Raw genomic sequence first — 23,454 nt, 5'->3', positions numbered from 1 at the left:
TCTCTTTCTGTGGTTCTGGTGCCGCCCGGCCCGGCCGACCAACAGGAAGCTGAAAATCCAGAACCAGAACCGCTCAGTTCTGTTTCAATGACGAACAGAACTTCATGCATGTCATAAAACAGCAGATCAGCTCCACAGTTCAGGCCACTGCGTTTCCCCTGCAGCGCCTCCTGCTGGCCAGTCAGTAGAACTGCAGCCTGAACCCTCAGGAAGCTCAAAGCTGGATGAGACGCTTCAGTCAGAAGTTCTGAAAATTTACCAAACGGGTCAAACAGAACCCTGCAGTTTCACGATTCTAAAGTAAAACTGACCCAGAACCTCCAGAACGGCCTCCAAAAGTCCCGAGTTTCACTTTTCTAGCACCAAAAATAGGAAAAATACGACAGCAAAAAGTAAACATCAGAGCTACCCATCAGAACCAGTAGACCCAGCAAAACCAGATGAACCATCAGAACCATCGGAACCATCAGAACTATCATCCAGACTAACTGGACCACAGGAAGCTGGAGTTTCCCCAACCCAGTTAAAATTCTGATTAATTTCCCAGTTCTCCCAATTTAACTTTGAGGATTTTTCCAGTTGCTCTCCAGTTTTCCAGCTCTGACTGATGTTGTTTCTGACCCGGTTAAACATCCAGAACCGTCTGAATTCAAGCATAGGACTTGCATTCTCCCACTGCTGGAGGACTTCCTGGTTTCTAGCCAATCAGAGAGCAGAGAGAACTATCTACGCCCTCATTGGTTCTGGAGGAACTGGACCTGGAGGTTCTAATGTCTTGCAGGAACCAGAAGGTTCTGGAGCTCCGCCTCCTCAATGAGCCCCACAAAAGGCGGGAATCACCATGACAACCAGTCAAAACATTTAATGTGGCGATGAACCAGGAGCTCACTGCCTATGTTCTGGATGTTCTCCAGAACCTGACCCGGTTCTGGTTCCGGTCCAGATATCTGCAGAGAAAACGGCCTGTTTGGATGCTGCTCTTCATCCTCCTCTTCCTCCTGCGATATTTCTATGTTTAGATTATTTAAATCCACAGATACGACTTAGCAGCGGTTCTGGTTCCCCTCGAACCCGATGAACCCGGTTCTTCTCCTCACTCGTCCTGAATGACTATTTTTGTTTTAGGAGCAGGAATGAACTTTGACCTCCTCCTCTTACTCAGCAGGAAGTGGAACCTTCATCCTGCGTCTGTCTTCCTGTGGATCTGTGGCTACAAAGCTACGTGAGTGGAATCTCAGCCACCGGAACTGGACCGGACCGGACCCGACCCGACCTCCCGGCTTTGGCAGGAAGCAGCTGCAGACGCAGAACCGGCGGTCCGGTCCGGTCCGGTCAGTGTCCCCCGTCTCTGGAGGACGGAGACTTCCTCTGCTTCTGCTTGGACTTCCTGAGCATCCGGACCTGCAGAGACCCGGGACAAGGTAAAGGGTTAAGTAAAGGTCATGATGGATGAATGGAACCAGTGAACCTGCAGGCCTAGCCGAGTCCAGCCGGGTCCAACCGGGTCCAGCCGGGTCCAACCGGGTCCAACCGGGTCCAACCGGGTCCAACCGGGTCCAGCTGGGCCCGTATTGAACTACGGCTACCTGCAGGGCCAATCCCCGGTACCTTGGGTCCGGCAGCAGAGATGATGATGTGTCCCGGCGCCTGCAGCCAGGGCTCGCCGTCCACCTGGACAGGAAGCTCTTTGCTGACGATGAGGCGGATGTAGGATCCCTGGGCGATCCGGATCCCGCAGCGCAGCCCGCTCTGGACCTGGCCCTGCGGACACGCGGCAGAGGTCAGAGGTCAGAGCGACTCTAAGCCGAGACGATCCGAGACGACCCGGCGGCACCGCACCATGTGGACGACCCCGGTGACCCCGACCACCTCCAGCAGGCCGTCGTCGATCCCGGCCTGGAGAACTGGCCGTCGGCCTCCGACCCCCACAGGTCGGCTCCAGAACCCCAGCTGCAGAGAGGAGAGGACATGAAGCGGAGCGCCGTCCTGCAGGGGGCGCCGTCCTGCAGGGGGCGCCGTGCGTCTCTACGCGTTACCTGGGGATGTTGAGAGATGATGAGGCCCTCGATGTTGGGCAGCGGGACGGGCTGCTTGTCCACCTGCAGCTGCAGCTCCTTGTGGAGGCTGCGGCTGCGCTGATCTTCTGCAGACCTACCTTCACGTAAACGCCTTTGTTGTGGAACCTGAGGGCAGGAAGGTCGCACTCACACGTTCAGAAGCATAAGAGGTTTGTTTACCAGACAGAGACGGGTCGGATCCTCCGGGCTACCTGCTGGTGAATTTGTCGGGTTCTCCCTCCCGGGCCAGGTGGAAGTCCAGGCTGAGCTCGGCGTCGATGCCGAGGCCGAAGTAGTTATTCATCTGGACGATCTGAGAGGAGACGGGCTATAAACCGGCTGATACTGCTAAAACAGGTCCTGGTGCAGCTGTTAGCATTAGCGTGCTAACACCTCGGGTTGGATGCGTTCATCCTTCCCACCAGAAGTTCAGGATGACAGACATTTTTTCATGATGGCTGCCATTTTCTGAGCTTTTTAACCAAGTAATGGATTTAATGAACTCGTCATGTTTTCCTCGTTGCTCATCATGTTCATAAAACTTTACAGCAATAAAATCCAGCAGAATTAGAAGCTGAGGATTTTACTGTGAGCGTCTCAGAGAATGGTGTATTTAGCAGGTTCGCATTGTTTTTATGTGTTTAGCGTTAGCATAGTTCATCACTGGAAACAACTGTCTGATTTTAGTTCAAACATTATTCTTCATTATAACCATGGCGGCCATTTTGAAAAAGAAAACGTCACACCAAGAGAATATAAATGATTTCTATGGTTCAAAATATGTAGGCTATAATTTGACATCAAAGAGATTCATATAATTTTAGTGCAAAAATAATTTCAGTGGCCATCTTTAAAAATGACAAATTATTAAAACATAGGATTTCTGTGGGTCTTGTGTTTTATTTGACACCATAAGTATTAATCTCAGATAAATACTTTTGACAGCTAAATTTTGTGCAATAATAAATTCTTCTTGACAACAATGGCGGCCATCTTGTATTTTTTTCCAGAAAAGCAGGTCAAGGTCTGATTCTATTCTGGTTCTAGGCTGAAATTCTCTCTGGCCTTTGGTCAAACCTTGGGTGGCTCCAGGACGCCGCTGTCCTTCCCGTCCTCTGAGACGTCCTGCGCGTCCAGCAGGATGGTCCAGCGGTCCATCTGGACTTCCTCCGCCTCGTCCACCGACACCAGGATGTGGTGAGGGTCGTCGCCGCCATAACCCGGCCCCCAGCGCAGGATCCGGGCCAGGTCGTTCCCTGACCGATCAGAACGGAGGAACCCAGGTGTCAGACGGCGATGGGACCAGAACCTCCGGAGGATCCGCCGGTCTCACCTGTTCCCAGAGGAACGATGCCGATGGGCGGCTCGCGGCAGACCAGCTTGTGCCTCACGGTCTCCAGAACCCCCAGAACCCATCCCACCGTGCCGTCGCCGCCGCAGACCAGAACCCGGAACCTGGGAACCTCCCTGAAGGCGTGGAGGCTGCAGCACAGGAACATGTTCTACCATCACACCAGCAGGTCCAATGAGCCTCTGGACCAGAACCAGAACCAGAACCCTCACCCTGCCAGCGGGCCTCCGTTGGTGATGTCAAACACCTGGTGGGGGTTCAGCAGCTTCCTGAAGCTGTGCAGCAGCTCTCTGCCCTTCAGCCCGCCGCTCTTCGGGTTCACGAACACCAGCAGGGGGCAGACTGCGTCCCCCAGCTTCTGGCACTGCAACCAGAACCAGAACCAGAACCAAGAGAAACCAGCCAATCAGAGGACAGGAAAAAAACAATCAACGTGGAGAAACAACATTTCTGCTGAATATAACTTTTTATTGATGTGATGGAAAATCCTGATCTGAGATGCTGAATGAACCATCAGAACTGAAATAAATAAATGCTGGAAGTGTTTCACTCTATGTGTCATAGATCTATATTCCAGATGAGCTTCACTTGTTCAGGATCAGCCCTGAATCTAGGATCGCATCAAATTCAATTGGAGAAAAATTGGGTTTCACTCCCTGAATATGATTCCATTAATAAACTGAATCAAAGATGGCCGCTGACTGGAAGCGGCCGGTCTGGATGTTGAACTGGTTTCCAGTGGAACCAGTTCAGTGGGGCTCACCTGGATCTCAGGTATGATCAGTGATGTCAGCGTCTTGTTGCTGATGGTTGTGTCTTTAGCCAACATGTAGATCCTCTCTGCTTCAGCGAAGCAGCTAATCTGCAGAGCCACAGCACCTGAAAACACACACACACACACACACACAGAGAGAGAGAGAAAAACACACACACACACACACAGAGAGAGAAACACACACACAGAGAGAAACACACACAGAGAGAGAAACACACACAGAGAGAGAACACACACACAGAGAGAAACACACACAGAGAGAGAAACACACACAGAGAGAGAAACACACACACACAGTGAAACACACACACAAACAGTGAAACACACACACACACACACACAGAGAGAGAGAAAAACACACACACACAGAGAGAAACACACACACACAGTGAAACACACACACAAACAGTGAAACACACACACACACACACAGTGAAACACACACACACACACACACAGAGAGAGAGAGAAACACACACACACAGAGAAACACACACACACACACACACACAGAGAGAAACACACACACAGAGAGAAACACACACACAGAGAAACACACACACAGAGAAACACACACAGAGAAACACACACAGAGAGAGAAACACACACAGAGAGAGAAACACACACACAGAGAAACACACACAGAGAGAGAAACACACACAAAGAGAAACACACACAGAGAGAAACACACACAGAGAGAAACACACACAGAGAAACACACACAGAGAGAGAAACAACACACAGAGAAACACACACAGAGAGAAACACACACAGAGAGAAACACACACAGAGAGAAACACACACAGAGAGAAACACACACAGAGAGAAACACACACAGAGAAACACACACAGAGAGAGAAACACACACAGAGAAACACACACAGAGAGAGAAACACACACAGAGAAACACACACAGAGAGAAACACACACAGAGAAACACACACACAGAGAGAAACACACACAGAGAAACACACACACAGAGAGAGAAACACACACAGAGAGAAACACACACAGAGAAACACACACACAGAGAGAAACACACACAGAGAAACACACACACAGAGAGAAACACACACAGAGAAACACACACACAGAGAGAAACACACACACAGAGAGAAACACACACACAGAGAGAAACACACACAGAGAGAAACACACACAGAGAAACACACACAGAGAGAAACACACACAGAGAGAAACACACACAGAGAGAAACACACACAGAGAGAAACACACACAGAGAGAAACACACACAGAGAAACACACACAGAGAGAGAAACACACACAGAGAAACACACACAGAGAGAAACACACACAGAGAAACACACACAGAGAGAGAAACACACACAGAGAAACACACACACAGAGAGAGAAACACACACAGAGAGAAACACACACAGAGAGAAACACACACACAGAGAGAAACACACACAGAGAAACACACACACAGAGAGAAACACACACAGAGAAACACACACACAGAGAGAAACACACACACAGAGAGAAACACACACAGAGAGAAACACACACAGAGAGAAACACACACAGAGAGAGAAACACACACACACAGAGAAACACACACACACACACACACACACACACAGAGAGAAACACACACAGAGAGAAACACACACACAGAGAAACACACACAGAGAGAGAAACACACACAGAGAGAAACACACACACAGAGAGAAACACACACACAGAGAAACACACACAGAGAGAGAAACACACACACAGAGAAACACACACACAGAGAGAAACACACACACAGAGAGAAACACACACAGAGAGAAACACACACACAGAGAGAAACACACACACAGAGAGAAACACACACAGAGAGAAACACACACAGAGAGAGAAACACACACACACACACACACACACACACACACACACAGAGAGAAACACACACAGAGAGAAAACACACACAGAGAAACACACACAGAGAGAAACACACACACAGAGAGAAACACACACAGAGAGAAACACACACACAGAGAGAAACACACACAGAGAGAAACACACACACAGAGAGAAACACACACAGAGAGAAACACACACAGAGAGAAACACACACAGAGAGAAACACACACACACAGAGAAACACACACACAGAGAGAAACACACACAGAGAGAAACACACACAGAGAGAAACACACACAGAGAGAAACACACACAGAGAGAAACACACACAGAGAAACACACACACAGAGAAACACACACAGAGAAACACACACACAGAGAGAAACACACACACAGAGAGAAACACACACAGAGAGAAACACACACACAGAGAGAAACACACACACAGAGAGAAACACACACAGAGAGAAAACACACAGAGAGAGAAACACACACACACACACACACAACACACACACACACAGAGAGAAACACACACAGAGAGAAAACACACACAGAGAAACACACACAGAGAGAAACACACACACAGAGAGAAACACACACAGAGAGAAACACACACACAGAGAGAAACACACACAGAGAGAAACACACACACAGAGAGAAACACACACAGAGAGACACAGAGAGAACACACACAGAGAGAAACACACACAGAGAGAAACACACACAGAGAGAGAAACACACAGAGAGAAACACACACAGAGAGAAACACACACAGAGAAACACACACAGAGAGAGAAAACACACAGAGAAACACACACAGAGAGAAACACACACACAGAGAAACACACACACAGAGAAACACACACAGAGAGAAACACACACACAGAGAGAAACACACACAGAGAGAAACACACACAGAGAAACACACACACAGAAAAACACACACAGAGAAACACACACAGAGAGAAACACACACACAGAGAGAAACACACACAGAGAGAAACACACACACAGAGAGAAACACACACACAGAGAGAAACACACACAGAGAGAAACACACACAGAGAGAGAAACACACACACACACACACACACACACACACACAGAGAAACACACACAGAGAGAAAACACACACACAGAGAAACACACACAGAGAGAAACACACACACAGAGAGAAACACACACAGAGAGAAACACACACACAGAGAGAAACACACACAGAGAGAAACACACACACAGAGAGAAACACACACACAGAGAGAAACACACACAGAGAGAAACACACACAGAGAGAAACACACACACACAGAGAAACACACACACAGAGAGAAACACACAGAGAGAAACACACACAGAGAGAAACACACACAGAGAGAAACACACACAGAGAGAGAAACACACACAGAGAAACACACACAGAGAGAAACACACACAGAGAAACACACACAGAGAGAGAAACACACACAGAGAAACACACACAGAGAGAAACACACACACAGAGAAACACACACACAGAGAAACACACACAGAGAGAAACACACACACAGAGAGAAACACACACAGAGAGAAACACACACAGAGAAACACACACAGAGAGAAACACACACAGAGAAACACACACAGAGAGAGAAACACACACAGAGAGAAACACACACAGAGAGAAACACACACACAGAGAGAAACACACACAGAGAAACACACACACAGAGAAACACACACACAGAGAGAAACACACACAGAGAGAAACACACACAGAGAAACACACACAGAGAGAAACACACACAGAGAGAGAAACACACACAGAGAGAAACACACACAGAGAGAAACACACACACAGAGAAACACACACACAGAGAAACACACACAGAGAGAAACACACACAGAGAGAAACACACACAGAGAGAAACACACACACAGAGAAACACACACACAGAGAAACACACACAGAGAGAAACACACACAGAGAGAAACACACACAGAGAGAAACACACACACAGAGAAACACACAGAGAGAAACACACACAGAGAGAGAAACACACACAGAGAGAAACACACACAGAGAGAAACACACACAGAGAAACACACACACAGAGAAACACACACAGAGAGAAACACACACAGAGAGAAACACACACAGAGAGAAACACACACAGAGAGAAACACACACACAGAGAGAAACACACACAGAGAGAAACACACACACAGAGAGAAACACACACAGAGAGAAACACACACACAGAGAGAAACACACACACAGAGAGAAACACACACACAGAGAGAAACACACACAGAGAGAGAAAACACACACAGAGAAACACACACAGAGAAACACACACACAGAGAAACACACACACAGAGAAACACACACACACACACACACATCACTTCGGGTTCATTCAGGTTTTGTCTTGAAGCCCTGATGTAAAGGTGGTTTCCATGGTAGCAGCCTCACCTTGAGCTTCATAGAGGTGAGTTAGTGCAACCAGGTGATCTGCAGAGAGACGGAGAAAAACGAGTCAAAGCAACGAAGACTGACGGGCAAAAACACGCAGAAAATAGAAGCAGGAATAAAATAACGATAATAATAACAATAATAATAATAATAACAATAATAATAATAACAATAATAATAATAATAATAATAATAACAATAATAATAATAATAACAATAATAATAACAATAATAATAATAACAATAATAATAATAATAATAATAATAATAATAATAACAATAATAATAATAATAATAATAATAATAATAATAATAACAATAATAATAATAATAACAATAATAATAATAATAATAATAATAATAATAATAATAATAATAATAATAATAATAACAATAATAATAGCTGTCGTCATGGTAACCAGATGCTGACTCATCAGTTATTAATGTTGTCCTGAGCTGATTGTTAATAATTAACCTGCAGGTCTCTGTCCGCCCAGTAGGGGCGCTGCAGAGAGCAGACTCACCCTTGAAGTCCAGATGTTCCTCCAGCAGGCCGCAGTACTCCTCTTTGGTCAGCAGGGGGGGCAGTTCTGTGATCAGGAGGCCGACCTGCACAGCCGGGTTCCGGTTCTGGACTACATAGAAACGGGTCTGGTTCATCTGTCGCAGGGAGAGCTGCAGCAACCGCAACAAGAGCAACCGTCAACCTTCACAGCCGAGATCTCAGCAACACAACCTGAAGCTCCATCCGACTCACTTTCCTGATCTCCTGCAGTTTATCCAACATCTTCTCCTGAGGACTCAGGGTTTGTCTCTGCACTGCAGGACACACACAGTTAGAGACACACAGTTAGAGACACAGTTAGACACACAGTTAGAGACACACAGTTAGAGACACACAGTTAGAGACACACAGTTAGAGACACAGTTAGAGACACACAGTTAGAGACATACAGTTAGAGACACACAGTTAGAGACACAGTTAGAGACACAGTTAGAGACACACAGTTAGAGACACAGTTAGAGACACACAGTTAGAGACACAGTTAGAGACACAGTTAGACACACAGTTAGAGACACACATTTAGAGACACAGTTAGACACACAGTTAGAGACACACAGTTAGAGACACACAGTTAGAGACACACAGTTAGAGACACACACAGTTAGAGACACACAGTTAGAGACACAGTTAGAGACACACAGTTAGAGACACACAGTTAGAGACACACAGTTAGAGACACACAGTTAGAAACACACAGTTAGAGACACACAGTTAGAGACACACAGTTAGACACACAGTTAGAGACACACAGTTAGAGACACACAGTTAGACACACAGTTAGAGACACAGTTAGAGACACAGTTAGAGACACACAGTTAGAGACACACAGTTAGAGACATACAGTTAGAGACACACAGTTAGAGACACACAGTTAGACACACAGTTAGAGACACAGTTAGAGACACAGTTAGAGACACAGTTAGAGACACACAGTTAGAGACACACAGTTAGAGACACAGTTAGACACACAGTTAGAGACACACAGTTAGAGACACACAGTTAGAGACACACAGTTAGAGACACAGTTAGAGACACACAGTTAGAGACATACAGTTAGAGACACACAGTTAGAGACACAGTTAGAGACACAGTTAGAGACACACAGTTAGAGACACAGTTAGAGACACACAGTTAGAGACACAGTTAGAGACACAGTTAGACACACAGTTAGAGACACACATTTAGAGACACAGTTAGAGACACAGTTAGACACACAGTTAGAGACACACAGTTAGAGACACACAGTTAGAGACACACAGTTAGAGACACAGTTAGACACACAGTTAGAGACACACAGTTAGAGACACACAGTTAGAGACACACAGTTAGAGACACAGTTAGAGACACACAGTTAGAGACATACAGTTAGAGACACACAGTTAGAGACACACAGTTAGAGACACAGTTAGAGACACACAGTTAGAGACATACAGTTAGAGACACACAGTTAGAGACACAGTTAGAGACACACAGTTAGAGACATACAGTTAGAGACACACAGTTAGAGACACAGTTAGACACACAGTTAGAGACACACAGTTAGAGACACACAGTTAGACACACAGTTAGAGACACAGTTAGAGACACACAGTTAGAGACATACAGTTAGAGACACACAGTTAGAGACACAGTTAGAGACAGTTAGAGACACACAGTTAGAGACACAGTTAGAGACACACAGTTAGAGACACAGTTAGAGACACAGTTAGACACACAGTTAGAGACACACATTTAGAGACACAGTTAGAGACACAGTTAGAAACACAGTTAGAGACACACAGTTAGAGACACACAGTTAGAGACACACAGTTAGAGACACAGTTAGACACACAGTTAGAGACACACAGTTAGAGACACACAGTTAGAGACACACAGTTAGAGACACAGTTAGAGACACACAGTTAGAGACATACAGTTAGAGACACACAGAGACACACAGTTAGAGACACAGTTAGAGACACACAGTTAGAGACATACAGTTAGAGACACACAGTTAGAGACACAGTTAGAGACACACAGTTAGAGACATACAGTTAGAGACACACAGTTAGAGACACAGTTAGACACACAGTTAGAGACACAGTTAGACACACAGTTAGAGACACACAGTTAGAGACACACAGTTAGAGACACACAGTTAGAGACACAGTTAGAGACACACAGTTAGAGACATACAGTTAGAGACACACAGTTAGAGACACAGTTAGAGACACAGTTAGAGACACACAGTTAGAGACACAGTTAGAGACACACAGTTAGAGACACAGTTAGAGACACAGTTAGACACACAGTTAGAGACACACATTTAGAGACACAGTTAGACACACAGTTAGACACACAGTTAGACACAGTTAGAGACACACAGTTAGAGACACACACAGTTAGAGACACAGTTAGAGACACACAGTTAGAGACACACACAGTTAGAGACACACAGTTAGAGACATACAGTTAGAGACACACAGTTAGAGACACACACAGTTAGAGACACACAGTTAGAGACATACAGTTAGAGACACACAGTTAGAGACACACAGTTAGAGACACACAGTTAGACACACAGTTAGAGACACAGTTAGAGACACAGTTAGAGACACACAGTTAGAGACACACAGTTAGAGACACACAGTTAGAGACACAGTTAGACACACAGTTAGAGACACACAGTTAGAGACACAGTTAGAGACACACAGTTAGAGACATACAGTTAGAGACACACAGTTAGAGACACACAGTTAGAGACACAGTTAGAGACACAGTTAGAGACACACAGTTAGAGACACAGTTAGAGACACACAGTTAGAGACACACACAGTTAGAGACACACAGTTAGAGACATACAGTTAGAGACACACAGTTAGAGACACACACAGTTAGAGACACACAGTTAGAGACATACAGTTAGAGACACACAGTTAGAGACACACAGTTAGAGACACACAGTTAGAGACACACAGTTAGAGACACACAGTTAGAGACACACAGTTAGACACACAGTTAGAGACACAGTTAGAGACACAGTTAGAGACACAGTTAGACACACAGTTAGAGACACACATTTAGAGACACAGTTAGACACACAGTTAGAGACACACAGTTAGAGACACACAGTTAGAGACATACAGTTAGAGACACACACAGTTAGAGACACACATTTAGAGACACAGTTAGACACACAGTTAGAGACACAGTTAGAGACACACAGTTAGAGACACACACAGTTAGACACACATTTAGAGACACAGTTAGACACACAGTTAGAGACACACAGTTAGAGACACACAGTTAGAGACATACAGTTAGAGACACACACAGTTAGACACACATTTAGAGACACAGTTAGACACACAGTTAGAGACACACAGTTAGAGACACACAGTTAGAGACATACAGTTAGAGACACACACAGTTAGAGACACACATTTAGAGACACAGTTAGACACACAGTTAGAGACACACAGTTAGAGACACACAGTTAGAGACACACAGTTAGACACACAGTTAGAGACACAGTTAGAGACACAGTTAGAGACACAGTTAGACACACAGTTAGAGACACACATTTAGAGACACAGTTAGACACACAGTTAGAGACACACAGTTAGAGACACACAGTTAGAGACATACAGTTAGAGACACACACAGTTAGAGACACACATTTAGAGACACAGTTAGACACACAGTTAGAGACACAGTTAGAGACACACAGTTAGAGACACACACAGTTAGACACACATTTAGAGACACAGTTAGACACACAGTTAGAGACACACAGTTAGAGACACACAGTTAGAGACATACAGTTAGAGACACACACAGTTAGACACACAGTTAGAGACACAGTTAGACACACAGTTAGAGACACACAGTTAGAGACACACAGTTAGAGACATACAGTTAGAGACACACACAGTTAGAGACACACATTTAGAGACACAGTTAGACACACAGTTAGAGACACAGTTAGACACACAGTTAGAGACACACATTTAGAGACACAGTTAGACACACAGTTAGAGACACACAGTTAGAGACACACATTTAGAGACACAGTTAGACACACAGTTAGAGACACACAGTTAGAGACACACAGTTAGAGACACACAGTTAGAGACACACAGTTAGACACACAGTTAGAGACACAGTTAGAGACACACAGTTAGAGACACAGTTAGAGACACAGTTAGAGACACACAGTTAGAGACATACAGTTAGAGACACACAGTTAGAGACACACAGTTAGAGACACAGTTAGAGACACAGTTAGAGACACACAGTTAGAGACATACAGTTAGAGACACACAGTTAGAGACACACAGTTAGAGACACACAGTTAGAGACACACAGTTAGAGACACACAGTTAGACACACAGTTAGAGACACAGTTAGAGACACACAGTTAGACACACAGTTAGAGACACAGTTAGAGACACACAGTTAGAGACACAGTTAGAGACACAGTTAGAGACACAGTTAGAGACACAGTTAGAGACACACAGTTAGACACACAGTTAGAGACACAGTTAGAGACACACAGTTAGAGACACACAGTTAGAGACACACAGTTAGACACACAGTTAGAGACACACAGTTAGAGACACAGTTAGAGACACACAGTTAGAGACACACAGTTAGAGACACACAGTTAGAGACACAGTTAGAGACACACAGTTAGAGACACACAGTTAGAGACAGTTAGACACACAGTTAGACACACAGTTAGAGACACAGTTAGAGACACACAGTTAGAGACACAGTTAGAGACACAGGTTAGAGACACAGTTAGAGACACACAGTTAGAGACACACAGTTAGAGACACACAGTTAGAGACACAGTTAGAGACACAGTTAGAGACACAGTTAGAGACACAGTTAGAGACACAGTTAGAGACACACAGTTAGAGACACACACAGTTAGAGACACAGTTAGAGACACAGTTAGAGACACACACAGTTAGAGACACACAGTTAGAGACACACACAGTTAGAGACACAGTTAGAGACACACAGTTAGAGACACAGTTAGAGACACACAGTTAGAGACACACAGTTAGAGACACAGTTAGAGACACACAGTTAGAGACACACAGTTAGAGACACAGTTAGAGCACACAGTTAGAGACACAGTTAGACACACAGTTAGAGACACACACAGTTAGAGACACAGTTAGACACACAGTTAGAGACACAGTTAGAGACACACAGTTAGAGACACACACAGTTAGAGACACACAGTTAGACACACACAGTTAGAGACACACAGTTAGACACACAGTTAGAGACACACAGTTAGAGACACACAGTTAGACACACAGTTAGACACACAGTTAGAGACACACAGTTAGAGACACAGTTAGAGACACACAGTTAGAGACACAGTTAGAGACACACATTTAGAGACACAGTTAGAGACACACAGTTAGAGACACACAGTTAGAGACACAGTTAGAGACACAGTTAGAGACACACAGTTAGAGACACACAGTTAGAGACACAGTTAGAGACACAGTTAGAGACACACAGTTAGAGACACACAGTTAGAGACACAGTTAGACACACAGTTAGAGACACAGTTAGAGACACACAGTTAGAGACACAGTTAGAGACACACAGTTAGAGACACACACAGTTAGAGACACACCCAGCTGCTCACCTTGCTTGCTGCTCATGCAGACTTCCTGCAGACTGAAGCTGGACGCGTCTTCGCCCTGAAACAGATCAATCAGCTGAAACGCCACCAATCAGCTCCTTCAGACTAGCCAGCAGTAATTAGCAAAAGCTGCTGAGCTCATTGTAGGAGCTGCTGCTCAGAGTAAAACATGAAAGGGTAAAGAGGAGCAATGTTGGGAATACTTCCTGGAGGCGGAGCTTCAGGAAGAGCAGGAGTTTTTAAAGAGACAGAGACCAGGTTACGTTTCATATATGCAGCATTTCAATGACAACTGAAGGCAACTTGGATCAAAATGGACAACATGTTGCATAAATTAATAACAAGTAAAGATGATACAGGTAACAGCTCACCTGTCTGTCCAGCTGCAGCAGAGCGTCGCTCAGGACGGACGCCGCTGTGCTCGTCTCGGACACTTCCACTGACGCCACACTCCACCTGAAACGCAAGGCGTATTCATGGCAACCAGCCCTCAGGGGTCAAACAGGGTTCAGGATGACCCCACCTGCTCCATGCAGCGTGCACCTTGATGACATCATCACGCCGTAGCTTAGCCCTCAGCACCCTGGCGTCGCCGGCGTTCTGGAAGTCGCCGCTATGGTGACGCTGCACGGCGGCGCCGTTCTCCAGGTGGAAGTGATGAGGCTCGCCGGGCAGGTAGAAGGGCCCTCAGCGCCGCCTCCTGCAGGACGGAGAGCACCGAGGTCAGAGGTCAGGCTAATGTCACCGACAGAAAACAACATGGCTGCTCCCGGCATCAGGCTCACCACTTCCTCGTTCTTCACGCCTCGGCAGCTGGGAACCAATCGGAAGAAGCCGCGCCTCAACGCATCATCGCCGTCAAAACACCTTGACGACCAGCTTACCTGAAACCACAGAGGAAGAGTGTGACCTTTCAACCCGACAGCCAGAGTCACTACTTCTGACCCCTGGATGCTGGAACCAGTTAAAGTAGAAGTCTGGCACTGGTGTGGTAACTGGTCTCACTGGTCTCTGGAGCTGCAGACTGGAGCTCTCTGGACGCAGCAGCTGCTGGTTCGGCTTCATCCCAGTTATCTGATGGAAACCACAGAAAGTCGAAACGTTTTCACAAACATCCCGAAGGTCAAAGGTCAACTGGAGCGGATCCATTAAAACCAGTTTATGAACAAACAGAGATGGAACTGGAACAAAAACTGTTACATTTTATTTTAAATAGTCTGGACTGGTTAAAATTATACATTTAAATTGGAAATAAAATTCTTTCAAGACTTTTTTCTGGGAGATTTTTGCTGACTATTATTTTATGATGTTCATGGTTTTTATTTCAGAATAATTATTACTGAATTATATTTCCATTAAATTTATAAACTAATTAACTTTTTATAAAGAAATAAGATGAATTTATGTAAATAAATACATTTATTGGATTATCATTACATTTTTTTAATCCATTTGAATTTATTGCCAATTTTTATAGTTTTTTGTTTGTGTGGATTTTGATGTAATTCGTCACTTGATTCGTTATTTTCAGATAAAATTTTCTGGTGTTTCTGTGTCTCGGTTCTGATCCGCGGCGCTGCTGACAGGAAGCCATCTGAACGTTTGGCTTTTCTTCTATGGTTTCAGAAACATCACAGGAAGTGGTGGAACTCACTGATGACGTCATCAGGCCCCCCCCCCCGAGATCAACTGAACCCACATGGAGGCGACGCTCAGTGAGCGACTTGATTTGATTCAGAAACTATTTTCTTGTTGCAAAGGTTGAGATTCTGTTTAAACCTTGAATGGAAACAAATTGAAGATTCATTTAAAACAATTCTAAACGGTTTTATCTGCATCAGTTTTATTGGAACAGAAACTGATTTATGCAGTTAAATGACTATTGACAGGTTAGCTTAGCTTCACGGCTTCTAAAAACAACAGCAACAAAGAAAACATAGTAATTAAGCAAATTAGTCTTTTTTCCAAGTAAGATTAAGATGATTTGCTTTTTAATTAAGATTAAAGTTAATGTTTTGGTATTAATTCAGCAGACTAATACAGGAAGTAATCCCCCTCACCGCGGTCCTGGCTGCCGCTCTCGGCGATCCGGTAGCACTGCATCTTGCTGAAGTTCCTGGACTGGAGTCGGACGCACGGCGGTGGCAGTATCATGCTGCGGAGCCGCCCCAGGCCGCACTCTGCCGGGAGGCGGTGGCAGCAGGACGCGTGGCTCTGCAGGGGGACAGAGGACAGCGTTTGGACCGCGGTTCTGGTGCGGCGGGTTCTAGAGCAGCTGGACTCACCGTGACGCCGCACCACTCGCACCTCAACCCAGACAGAACCTCAGAGGAACCGCAGGAGCGGCGGCAGAACTCGCAGCGCGCCGACGCCGGGTCTCCCTCCCTCCAATGGTGCTGCAGCGACTCCTGTGGGTCAGAACCAGAACCAGAACATCACTGCTACAGGCAGCAGAACCAGGGCCCAGTCATTAGTTCTCACCTAAAAACATAAATAGTTTTTAATTGTTATTTATTGCAGATCAAAACGGCGAGTTCGTTTTCATCCAGAATAAAAATAAGATTCATTAGATATGAAGCACTGATCAATACATTTGATGTATTGATGGTTTTAATGAAGACAAGATGTGAAGTTTGTTCTGAAATCATCGACTGAATAATGTTTTAGGACTTTTTATTTTGGTGTTTTGATATAACAAAGAACTTTGAGCTGCTGTGAACTTTCTATAAAAAGTAAACCACTGATTAAACTTGCTACATTAAAAGACAAATATCTAGTTTTTAAATGTTTTTATGTTCAGACTGGAGTCGTTTGCATGGCGGCAGCATCATGCTGCGGAGCCGCCCCAGGATGAAGCACGACAGAATCCGCCATCACAACCCGTCTGATTCAACAGCAAACAGCTGGCGAGCCTGGCTGCAGGAAAACTAGCTGCTGTGAACGTAAAGCTGCTGAAAGCTGCAGCAGGAAACTCCAACAAACACACCAAATATTTTACAGATGTTTGAAAACTTTCGCTGTCCTGACATAAGACATCATTCTGAAAAAGAGAATGGATCTCCTGGTCTCTGTGTTCTGCACATTTACTCAGCTCAGTCAGAACCAACCAATCAGAACCAGCAATACTCAGCTAGCCAATCAGTTTGAAACACCAGTAAGACAGAAACTGGTTATTGCTCCCAATCACCTGGACCACAATATCCACCAGAAAACTGGATCCTTCCTAAAATCAAAGGTAAAAACTCCACATTTGATTCATCATCAGGCTTCGACTCACATCAAGCCGTTTCCTGTTTCTTTCATTTAAGATACTTTTCTGAAATCAGAGCGATGGTCTCCAGAGCTGATCTGGAGCTGATCTGGAGCTGATCTGGAGCTGATCTGGAGCTGATCTGGAGCTGATCTGGAGCTGATCTGGAGCTGAGGCTGGATGATAACTGGAACTCGTGTCCTGAGCCTCAGTCCTTCCTGTCTCTCCTCCGGCTCCCGACTGATTCCTTTAAAGCTCCCAGGCTCCTGCTGGTTATCTCTGCAGGTTTTAACTAAACTTTCTGCTTCGTTCTCAGACTCTGAATCTCCTGGTTGCTCCACGGACACGGTTAAAAACCAAAGGCCCCGGCCCTTTAGTCGGTGGCCCCCAGGCTGCAGAACAGCTGTGGCTCTGTTTTCTGACTCTGGAGGTTTTTAAAAAGCAACAAAAAACATTTTTATTTTCTCAGGCTTTTATCTCTGGATTTTATTATTGCTTCTGTTGGTTTTATATTTAATAGGGTTTCAAGGTTGATTTCTGTCATACGGCGCTTTGTGATTTTATGTCTGTGAAAAGTTTTATCAATAAACTTTGCTTACTTACTAACCTTACTGTTAGATATTATTTCACTGGTCGCAGGTTTTTCACTCATTTTGACTGAATAACTGCTGTTTCATGCCTGCAAGTATTTTGCATGTTTTATGTCTAAATTATGAATTTGCTGCCAGATCATTTTTTAATTTTTCCGGATCACATAGTATCATTTATACCTAAAGCCAAAAATTAACAGCCAATCCAGGTGATGGTCAGTGATCGGCCTCATGAATGGTTGGTACCGGAACCTGATTGGAGCGTCCCGAGTATCATTAATATTTGATTTTTTGTTCTGGAAAGCAGGGCCACAAATCTCCAGTAATGTTTAAATCAAAAACAGATTTAATCGCGCCTGATAATTAAGAGTCTTGCTATGCAGCTGGAGTTTGGACATCACTGAACAGTTCAGGGGCGGAGCCAGGAGGTGGCCATGGGGCCCCAGCCCCACTCAGAAAAAACTTTAAGACCCCAGTTCTGTCACGGTTCTGTTTTACCTGCTGCAGGTTCTGGTCCAGGTGGCAGCAGCGACAGTCTGCGCAGCTGAAGGGGACGCAGTCGACGTGGACATGTAGCTCACACACTGGAAGACAGGAAGTAGTTTATCAGAGGCAGGCGGCGTGAGGACGGCGGAGACAGAGCGGCCGTCAGAGCCGCACAGAGAGGAAGATCTAATCTCTCCTTTCATTTCTTCAACTGATCTTTCAGTAAATATAGATGACGGTCCAGATATCTGGCCTAGTCAAAGGCCGGCTGTTGGAGACCAGGTCGTCTGCACAAACATTTCCCAGCATGATGTTAATCATCTCAGACCAGCAGCATCGCTGCTCTTAATTCCCATTAGAGCTCTGAAGTCACCATACTGGTTGTACCAGCAGGTGGAACTGGTCTGACTGGTGGTGATGCTTCAGGCTGAACTGGTCCCACCTTCACAGCGCGCGCCGTGCTTCCCTCCGTCTGCTTCCTGCACACGCAGCAGAAACGTTTCTTCTGACCGGCCGGGCCGAAGCAGTGAGCTACTGGCACCTGCAGGGGGCAGCAGACAGAGACCTGTAACACTCGCTCCTGATTGGCTGGTTTAATATCAGCTGAGAAAACAAGAAGCAGCTTTTCATGACCATTTCATTCATTATCAGAAGTAGACTAACAGATCTCAGACACATCAGGCGCTGAGCTACAGGACTTTCTGATCTCCATCAGAACCTCAGGGGCAACCAGGAGCCACGCTAAGTCGCTAAACACATAAACAAGACAGCTGAAGCTAATGCTAAACACATAAAAGAATTAGTGGAAGCTAACCCCAAACCAATATCACAACAACAGCTTAGCAGAAGCTAACATTAAATCTGTTAATACATAAAAATAATTGGCGGAAAATAACTAATCAGCTAAATACATTTTAAAAAATGGAGGAAGTTATCATTAAATTGTCAAGCACATTAAAATGTTAGCAGAAGCTAATGCTAATGATTAAGAGAACAGTTGTGCCACCGCAAACAGAAACTTAGGTTCACTAACCACTAACAGCTGGATGTCGCTAGACATCAACTTCAACTATGCTAACACTGACCTTCAACACTGACCTGCTAAACACATTAGAAAATTAGCCTAAGCTAATGCTAACCATCAAAACGACGGCCTGTGTCTCACATCTTCATCTCATCAGGTTTTAATTTTATGACTTAAAGTTGTCTGAAGACATTGACCAAAGTGGAAAAACATGATGTGAATAAAGTTCATCATGAAAACAGAACATTTATCAGTGATAGTTGGTCTTAAAGGCTCAAACATGGCGGCCATTTTGAAGGTGAGATATGAAAAGCGTTCTGAGACTGATTTCTGTGCTGCTCTGGAGACTCACCTGACCTGAGACGGAGCCATGCAGGCGCACGCCGTCCGCAGCGTCTTCAGGCATTTCTCATGACACATGAAGTTACACACTGAGGAGGAGGAGGAGATGAAGGTCAGGGTGAAGCATGGAGGAATGCTGCAGTGAACCATTCCTGAATGCTCATTTCATTTGGAATAACATTATTTTTTCTTGTCCTGGGTTCAAATCCCAGCTCCGTTAGTCTGACTAGTAAATATTTCACTTTCCTCTCTCTGCAGCCTGAATGAAGCTTTTCCTTCCGTCTAACTTTCTGGCATCATGGCTGTTCTCCAGTCAGAGTTCAGTTCATCAGAATCAGAAGGGAACGGCGACCCTTCAGAGGTCACGACCCTTCTGACAGTGCCAGTGGGCTCTGGTTTCCATGGTGACGCGAGGCCGTCAGCTCTGGATGGATTTGAATTTCAGTTTCAATGTTTTTGTTGAGAGAAATATGCAAATATTGGATATAAATAGAGCAGATCTGGGTTCTGGGAAGAACCGGAACCGGTCGGATCAGGAACACAGCAGCCTGAGGACTGCACTGGACGGTACCTTCCCCTTTAACAGACTGCTGGTTCTACCCGAACTGGACTCCTGAATCGGCCTCTGTCCCATTTGCTCCTAACAAGGAAGCTGGGGTCAGAGGTCACCATACAGCACTTTCAGCTGTTCACAGAAGATCAGCTGGCTGAAAGGTTAACAATGCATCCGGTTCTCTCTCCGACCCACAGAACCATCCGGATCAGAACCGGCCTCTGATTACATCATGGCGGCAGATGAAACCCTCGATGACATCACAGCTCCTACCTATCTACGTGATTCTCCAGGACACACACGCACGCGCGCACGCACACACACGCACGCGCGCACGCACCACACACACACACGCGCACACACGCACGCACACACACACACGCACACACACGCGCGCACGCACGCAGCATCCCCACTCGGCTCCTGTTGCCAAGCCAACTACTCGACTGCAGCTCCGAACTGATGGAGACGACGGACAGACACGGAGGAAGGAAGGAAACCTCTGACCCTTTGCCCTCGGTTGTGTCTGACAGGCTGATCCATTAGATCGGGCTGCTCGGTTCGGTCCTCCAGAACTCCCGCCCTGCAACTTTTAGATGCATCATGACTCCAACAGCGCGGATGAAATGGCTGGACTCCCTCACCAGCAGCCACTCGTTGGACTCAGGTGTGTTGGAGCAGAGATGCCTCAGAAAGCTGCAGGTGTGTCTGGAGGACCGGACCTGCATGAGAGCCAGTCTCCCAGGCCGGGTCTTACCTTCGCACAGGAAGCCGATGAGACCCCGACGAAGTCGCTGCAGCAGTGGCAGAAGGTCGGCTTGGTGAGGGTGACTTTCCTGAAGCAGTGGCCCAGCGTGATCTGCTGCGTCCGCCTCTTCGACTCGCAGCCCGGACTCGCAGCCCGGCAGCTGGACTCGGCCATGTCCGTAAACACCGTTTACACCACACGGTGTCCAGTAAACTGACTTCTGAGGTAGAAAGGTCGTCGGTCCAATGGACGCTCAGCCCCGTAGTGAGCTCATCCCAGCGGGCCGGACGCGGCGGCAGCCCGGGGACGGAGCGCTCTGGTCTCCCCTCCTCCTTCCGAACCTAATCCAGGTCCAGAACTCAAAAATTTAACAACTCAGGCTTATGCTGATCACGGTCTGTTGTCTCCAGATAAAGAAATATCCACCAACGTAAAGCAGGGCGGTTTTAATCCAGAGGGAACAACCAGCCGCCTGCTTCCCAGCAGCTCTCCCCGCCGAGCAGGAGCCGTCCGGGCGGGGACGGCGGTGCCAGCCGGCGGCGCCGCCCGCAGCCTCCCGGACTCGGCGCTCAGCGGCCGGATGAATAAAAGAGGACATCTCGATCCGACCAACCTGAAGACAGCGGGGCTCTGCGGAGGAACGGAGCCTCTGGACCCCGCGTCTCCAGTCAGAGCCGTGAGGCTGGCAGCGGGAAACCAGCCGGAATAGAACCGGAAGAAAGAGTCGAAGCCCGGGAGAAGCAGCAGAGAGGCCCCGGGGAGCCGGAGGTGCTTCAACAAGTGGTCCGTCCGTCCGCGGAGGCTCCTTTCATTCTGCTGCTGCTTCCTTTTCAGAAGCTGCTTCTTCTTCCGCGTCTGAGTCTCCGACACTGATTTACTCCTCCTCCTCAGCTTCATCATCTCCTCTTTCTCCTCCTCTTCCGCAGCTTCCAGAACATCAAAATATAAAACTTTTATTGATCCCAAAGTAAAATTAAATGCTGTATATGCTGATCTCCTGTAGCAGTCTGTATTGCAAACTATTCTCAAGATGCCTTTGACTCAAGACACTGTTGTTGTTTAAGGCTGCATTGCTCCCACGAACCCAGTTCAGTCCGCTTTAACCTGACTCCAGTCCGTTTTAACCGACTCCAGTCCGCTTTAACCTGACTCCAGTCCGTTTAACCCGACTCCAGTCCACTTTAACCTGACTCCAGTCCGCTTTAACCTGACTCCAGTCCGCTTTAACCTGACTCCAGTCCATTTTAACCTGACTCCAGTCCACTTTAACCTGACTCCAGTCCGCTTTAACCCGACTCCAGTCTGTTTTAACCTGACTCCAGTCCATTTTAACCTGACTCCAGTCCACTTTAACCTGACTCCAGTCCGCTTTAACCCGACTCCAGTCTGGTTTAACCTGACTCCAGTCCGTTTTAACCCGACTCCAGTCCGCTTTAACTTGACTGCAGTCCGTTTTAACCTGACTCCAGTCCGTTTTAACCCGACTCCAGTCCGCTTTAACCTGACTCCAGTCCGTTTTAACCCGACTCCAGTCCGCTTTAACTTGACTGCAGTCCGTTTTAACCTGACTCCAGTCCGTTTTAACCCGACTCCAGTCCGCTTTAACCTGACTCCAGTCCGTTTTAACCCGACTCCAGTCCACTTTAACCTGACTCCAGTCCGCTTTAACCTGACTCCAGTCCGCTTTAACTTGACTGCAGTCCGTTTTAACCTGACTCCAGTCCGTTTTAACCAGACTC

The 23,454-nt window shown here is 46.2% G+C and overlaps 1 pseudogene; it reads right to left on the bottom strand.

Annotated features, from left to right (window-relative positions):
* Positions 1-847: 847 nt before the first annotated feature.
* On the bottom strand, positions 848-22,094 carry LOC129354352 (diacylglycerol kinase theta-like; annotated as a pseudogene).
* Positions 22,095-23,454: the final 1,360 nt, after the last annotated feature.

The sequence above is a fragment of the Poeciliopsis prolifica genome, unplaced genomic scaffold (genome assembly GCF_027474105.1).
Source record: "Poeciliopsis prolifica strain line A6 unplaced genomic scaffold, Auburn_PproV2 SCAFFOLD108, whole genome shotgun sequence".
Lineage (NCBI taxonomy): Eukaryota > Metazoa > Chordata > Actinopteri > Cyprinodontiformes > Poeciliidae > Poeciliopsis > Poeciliopsis prolifica.
The sequence above is the reverse complement of the archived record's forward strand: the minus strand, read 5'-3'. Positions and strand labels throughout refer to the sequence as shown.